Source organism: Lolium rigidum, chromosome 1 (genome assembly GCF_022539505.1).
Source record: "Lolium rigidum isolate FL_2022 chromosome 1, APGP_CSIRO_Lrig_0.1, whole genome shotgun sequence".
In the NCBI taxonomy this organism is placed as follows: domain Eukaryota; kingdom Viridiplantae; phylum Streptophyta; class Magnoliopsida; order Poales; family Poaceae; genus Lolium; species Lolium rigidum.
This window is the reverse complement of record NC_061508.1, coordinates 209855165-209862117: the sequence shown is the minus strand read 5'-3', so window position 1 is coordinate 209862117 and position 6953 is coordinate 209855165.

Sequence of the window (6953 nt, the reverse complement as noted above, 5' to 3'; positions counted from 1 at the left end):
CACGACGATAGCATATGATATGATGAACGATGCTAACCCTAAAACATCTATGATAACTACGTTGCTCGCCATCAAAAAGGCTTCGATACGAGCAACGCATGAACGACGAATAAACGTGTAGCTGCCTAGATCGCAAGATGCGATCTAGGCAGCATGGTGCTTACCCGGAAGAAACCCTCGAGACGGGGGAGTTGGCGATGCGCCTAGATTGGTTTGTGGTGAACGTGATTGTTGTTTGTTTCATAAACCCTAGATACATATTTATAGTCCGGGGGACTTTCTAATTCAGGCGTGCACCTAACCGTGCACGGGTTAAACTCTAACTTCTAAATGACACGTATCCTACTATGTTACAGATATACGGGCAAACTAGCCCAAACTTGATATACAAGGCCGATTCATGTATTCCTTTTATGTATATTCTTCAATCGCAGCCCACCTCTGATCCGGTCAAATTCTGGTGATAACACATGCCCCCCTGGTTTTGGAAATGACATTTCCAAAATCACTCTGCTTCTTCTTCGTCGGGTCATGTCGTGGCGTCTTGCCTCCTTGACTTTTATCACCAATCTAAAAATCCATCTTAAAATGAAGGAATGTCTTCACTTAACTTTGCCGATAGTCAGAGTCAAGCACTCCCCAAAAGAGCCGATGGTCTCACATCAGCCTTTATGATAAAACAAGAGTAAGGCCAACCTAACTGCTCCTCCAAACGGTAACCTGCGCCCTCCGTCTGAGAAAGCAAACTCAGATCCCCAAATCGCCGCCCAAGCAGCTCCACGATTCTCAGATCTCGGCCGCGCCGCCCCAATTCCTCAGCGCATCAAATGGCGGAATCATCCAACGCCAACGCCATGGTCTCCGGTCTGAAGGTAATCCTCAACAGCCTCCTCGTCATGCGGATCAATGTTAGGTGTAAACAGCAAACACCTGAATTAATGTTCTATTCCATTATCAATTCTAGGTTTCAGACATCCTGTTGCCGCATCCTTCTCTCCCAAACTCTATGTGTCTTGGCCCCCGTTCTTCCGAGAGTCCCGCTCACCTAATCTCATGCGAGGCCAATAGGATCCCCTTCGTGAATCAGAATTTAGATCCGACTTCCGGGCCGACCGCTCGCGAGCCCGGCCTAATCCTCCCGAAGGTTGGGTGGCATGGTACAGTAGAGTGTCTAAAACACACTATGCTACCCGGGACTCGATAGGGATAGCCGATGCCTTATCATTATCACTTGTCTCCTCTCGAAAAGAACGAGAACATCTTGAAAACCATCGGCTACTTTTGGTCCGATGCACCGAACCGCTTCATGTTCGGCCATGGCCCCATGACACCAACTCTGCCGGACGTGGCCATGATCACGAGCCTAGACATTTCATCCCCAAGCCCCTCTGCCTTTAAATTTCCAAAGGTCCCTTTCACCCTTTCCTCCAAAACAGAGTGCACAAGCTGGGGTGCCTACCTCAGGCGTTATATGAAAACCAAAGGCCTTGTGACAGAAAGAGAACACACGGCTTTCTTGAACTTCTGGCTGGAGCACTTCATATTTTGTGGTCCTTCACTCGCCCCAACCAAGAACTACCTCTCCTCGGCCTATGAACTTGCCAAAGGTACTCAACTTGGCCTTGGAAAACTGCTCCTTGGAGAAGTCTATCGATCTCTTCAACTGATGTCTGTCAACCTGTTCTCCCAAAGGACAGTCAAAACAGGAGGCCCCTGGTGGTTTATTCAGTTATGGGCTCAATTGTACTTTCAAAATCAAATCCCAAATTTCCCACCTTTGGCCACCTGCACCTTCCCAGATGCAAATGGGAAGCAAATCCGATGCACTAGCTATGGCCAAGCTCTGTACAGTCTCCCAGGCAGCAGGCTGATCCCCAAGGAAGCAGCAGAGTGGTTCAAGATGTTCTTCCAAGGCCTGGACAACCCCTTGTTCTTTCCCTATAGTGAATCGGAAATCTTTGAGAACCCAGTCTCCTTCCGATTAGACAAGCCTTGCCAATGACGCCAGGCACCCAAGCACTCCGTACTCCATCATGATCCGTCCTTGCTTTCTCCCAGTTGGCATGAGTACCTCAAACAGGATCATAAAGCCTGGCTACGAGTCTTACCAATCGGTGGTAGTAGCCCGGCAGCTTGGCCTCGGGCAAGTGCCCCAACACTTCTTTCTCCACCACCTGACAGCAAGCAGGGCTGAATTGCCCGACATTATTACTGGCCAAAGGTGTTATACCTTCTTCGACGCTCTGGCCATTCCAATTCCTCATAACCTCCGTTTTACCACTACTACCGATGCCTTCGAGACCTGGTGGTCGATGTGGAAGACTCACGCCTTCAGAAGAGCTCTAGGACCGTTGTTGAAGCAACTTGATGCTGAATATGACGTCCCTGCACACCAGGTACCATTACATATAAATTACCTGCAATGGCTCATGATGATTATCTGTAACTCCGATTCTATTCCTTGGCAGCAACAGGATGGCCCAGAGCCCACACAAGCCGACGGTTCCCCATTCGAGTTCCTCCCACCAGCCCCGGTAGTTCTCTTCTGTCAGAGCTCGCCGCCCTTGAAAAAGGTCATAATGCAGAGCCAACCGATTTCGCCGAAATCGGCTCCCAAGAGTAAAGCATCCTCCGGGTCAGTTGCCCCCCGAGCCTCAACCCAGGCGAGAAAGGCAGTGAGGAAAGTAGCTGTCAGAAAAACCCTGAAGCGCAAAGCTCCTGTCCAAGCAAGCTTGCATGTAAGCTGACTCGTGTCTTGACCGAACACATTTGCCTTCCCAACCTTTGTAACATGGTTGTACCTCTTCTTTCAGACTTCCACTGAAGAGAAATCCAGTGAGGGAGCACAGTCCAGTCCAAGGGACTCCTCCCCGGGCGATACAGAGAGATCCACCACACAGAGCCAGACGGACTCGCCAACATCGGCCTCTAGGAAAAGGTCGACTCCCGAGCCTGCTGACCTTCAAGCTCCGATCAAAACCGGGTCACGCATGAAGCGTCGATGCGTCAAAAGGGCTCGCAAAGGCCCACAAGTTTCCTCGCCGAGCCAGGAAGTTTCAAATGTAATTACCTCATCAGCTCATATTCCACACCGTACCGTTACTAATTGGATTGCCTCACCATTTCCTTTGCAGACTAATGGGACCTCTAGCGGGGACGTTGAAGAGGTACCGATGCCATCTGCTACACTCGGCCTATCCAACTCGCCGAGCGTGGCTGACCAAGTGGCTAACCTGGCCCAGTCTACCGCAAATCCGATTGTCACAACATCGGCTGCCCTTCCTTTCTTGGGAGAGGTACGCTCCACTCTCTCGGGCCTACCCTTTTCCTTTGTCGTATGCTCATGCTGCTCTTGTTCGTCTGTCAGGGTTGTGATCCTTCAAGCTTGCTGACGTTCGATCCCGACTCCATCGAGCCAGCTACTTCCAAAGCGGGTGAAGAGCCAAACCCTAGCGCGGTCCATGGCCCGCTCCAGCGTCTCAAGGTTTTGCTCTCCTCCTCGGTCGAAACCCTGGTCGAGAACCCCGAGGCAATCAAGGGCATCCTCGAAGACATCCAGCCCCGTCTCCCGGTGACGCCGCAGGTTAAGCTATGGCCGGCCGTGACTTTGTCGGTTTTCGGGTCAAGGATGCGATCGGCTCGTCAAAGAATTACTCTTCGCCGCGCCCAGCTCCCGTTGAGAGCCGATATTGCAGATAAATGTCAACGGCTCAACGAGAAGAAAGCAGCTTTAGACGCCAAGACCGCCACTTCTACCCATAGTGTCGAACTCGAAACCTTGCGCAAGGAACTGGAGGACCTTGAAAAGAGGGTCAGGGAGACCAAACAACTTATCCAAGACAAGGAAACCCTCATTGCTCGCTCTCAAGAGGAAGCAAAAGGTCTCACAGCCGATCTGAAGACCGATCTGGCTGAAATTCGTGCCTTGAGCAGTCAGCTGGTGATGGGGAGAGACGAGGACGACGAGGCCGAGATCGCCGAGGTGGATCGGATCCGTGCCGATGCTCTTCACGCCCTTAACGCTTTTCTTCAGTAGGGCCTTTTTGTGTAAACTGATGCATGTTTTGCTGAACTTGTTCCGCTGAACTTGTCTAAAGTTGATGGCCGTGCATCGGCTTTCTTAACATTCTGAAGTCAATGTCTGAGCATCGGCTCTGGTTGCATGTACCGATTTTTTTTTACTGGCCGATTTCCCTATCGGCCCCCAATATTTCTCCGCACATGTATCAGTGTCGCACATGTTCATCTGACTAGGTGCCCCCCGAGCCGATTCCGCCAGGTATCTGCTGATATCGGCTCTGTGGTTAGCCAAGGTACCACATGTGAACGTCGGCTCTAATAGGACCAGTGTTGACTTCTTCCAGCTCATCAGCCGACGTAAACCCATTGCGCATTAGATCAACGTTGAACCCGGCGTAACGCATGGTGAGGATAATTTTGGCCGATTTCTGGAATCGGCCTCCATGTTGGTTGATCCATGAAGGTTTGGCGATGTTTCTTCATAGATCTTTGGGGCCGATCCCACGGATCGGCATTGCCGCGTTTGTCCATACAAAGATTTTTGGGCAGTGTCGGAGCCGGTCGCGTGGAACGGCTTCTACGCTGTGAGAGCAGCTACCCTCGTCACTGTCCTTGCCAGGGTGGTGCCCGAGCCCTATCATGTTGATGTTGAACGAGAATCTTGGCGGGCACCCTCCAGGGTAAGCGAGCCCCACCATGTTAACGGCGGATGCCGGTGAATTCGGCACTTCTGGTGCTACCAACGTGAACGGCAGCGGTGGACGGGACTGGAGTGCACTACAAGAAAAGTTGCCATGGCCGACGAAGTTGAAGTCGCGCCGTGGTTGCTGGTGTACCATGGCCGACGATTTTGGGTCCCTCCGTGGTGCATGTTAAAACTTTTTTTTCTCGTTTTTGAGGCCACCTAGCCCGACGAAAGCGGCCAAAACGTCGCGTATGGTGGCCCGGGACGTGGTGCATCGCGAATTCTCGGGTTCGCCGGCCGAGTCAACGCAAATCCGCACCGCCCAGGGATGTAGGGCCCATATGGCAGCCTCTCTAGCATTATTTTTTTCTCGATCGCGCCATCTCGTTCAACACTCTCCGATCGAGCCGTTTACGATGCAGGATCATGGGTCCCGCTTGTCATCCTCTATGAACCAAATTTCTTTCTTTTCTTGGATTTTTTTTGACACCCTGATTTCTGGCTACTTCCTTTTTCTTTTGATCCCTTGCCGCCTTGGAAACGTTGAGACCGCTGCTGCTAAATGGGACCCGCATGTCATCCTCTATGTGCAATCAACTTTCTTTTCTTGGAGTTTTTTTGGCACCTCAAATTTGGTCACTTGCCTTTTTCTTTCGATCCCCTGCCGCCTCTCAAACGGTGATACCGCTGCTGCTAACTGGGACCCCCATGTCATCCTCTATGTACTATAAAACTTTCTTTTCTTGAAGTGGCACTTCATATTTGGTCACTTACCTTTTTCTTTCGATCCCCTGCCGCCTCTCAAACGGTGATACCGCTGCTGCTAAATGGGACCCGCATGTCATCCTCTATGTACTATAAAACTTTCTTTTCTTGGAGTTTTTTTTGGCACCTCAAATTTGGTCACTTGCCTTTTTCTTTCGATCCCCCGCCGCCTCTCAAACGGTGATACCGCTGCCGCTAACTCGGGACCCGCATGTCATCCTCTATGTACTATAAAACTTTCTTTTCTTGAATTATTTTTGGCACCTCATATTTGGTCACTTACCTTTTTCTTTCGATCCCCCGCCGCCTCTCAAACGGTGATACCGCTGTCGCTAAATGGGACCCGCATGTCATCCTCTATGTACTATAAAACTTTCTTTTCTTGAATTATTTTTGGCTCCTCATATTTTTTCACTTGCCTTTTTCTTTCGATCCCCGCCGCCTCTCAAACGGTGATACCGCTGCCGCTAAATGGGACCCGCATGTCATCCTCTATGTACTATAAAACTTTCTTTTCTTGAATTATTTTTGGCTCCTCATATTTTTTCACTTGCCTTTTTCTTTCGATCCCCCGCCGCCTCTCAAACGGTGATACCGCTGCTGCTAAATGGGACCCGCATGTCATCCTCTATGTACTATAAAACTTTCTTTTCTTGAATTATTTTTGGCTCCTGATATTTTTTCACTTGCCTTTTTCTTTTGATCTCATGCCACGTTTGAAATGTTGAGGAACCTGCAGGCTCATGGGACCCGCATGTCATCCTCTATGTACTATAAAAGTTCATTTTCTTGGTTTTTTTTCACCCTCTGATTTTTGGCAATTTCTTTTTTCTTTTGATCCCCCGCCGCCTCTCAAACGGTGATACCGCCGTCGCTAAATGGGACCCGCATGTCATCCTCTATGTACTATAAAACTTTCTTTTCTTGAATTATTTTTGGCTCCTCATATTTGGTCACTTGCCTTTTTCTTTCGATCTCATGCCACGTTTGAAACGTTGAGGAACCCGCCGGCTCATGGGACCCGCAAGTCATCCTCTATGTGCTATAAAAGTTTATTTTCTTTATTTTTTTCACCCTCTCGATTTTTGGCTATTTCCTTTTTCTTTTGATCCCCTGCCGCCTTGGAAACGTTGGGTAAGCTCGCTGACTCATGGGACCCGCATGTCATCCTCTATGTACAATCAACTTTCTTTTTCTTTTGATCTCAAGCCGCATTTGAAACGTTGAGACCGCCGTCGCTAAATGGGACCCGCATGTCATCCTCTACGTACAATAAAGTTTCTTTTCTTGGATTATCTTTGGCTCTTGATATTTTGTCACTTGCCTTTTTCTTTCGATCTCATGCCGCCTTTGAAACGTTGAGTAAGCTACTGGCTCATGGGTCCCGCATGTCATCCTCTACGAACAATAAAAGTTTCCTTTCTTTGAGTTATTTTTTACCCCTAATTTCTGGCTATTTGCCTTTTTCTTTTGATCTCCCGCC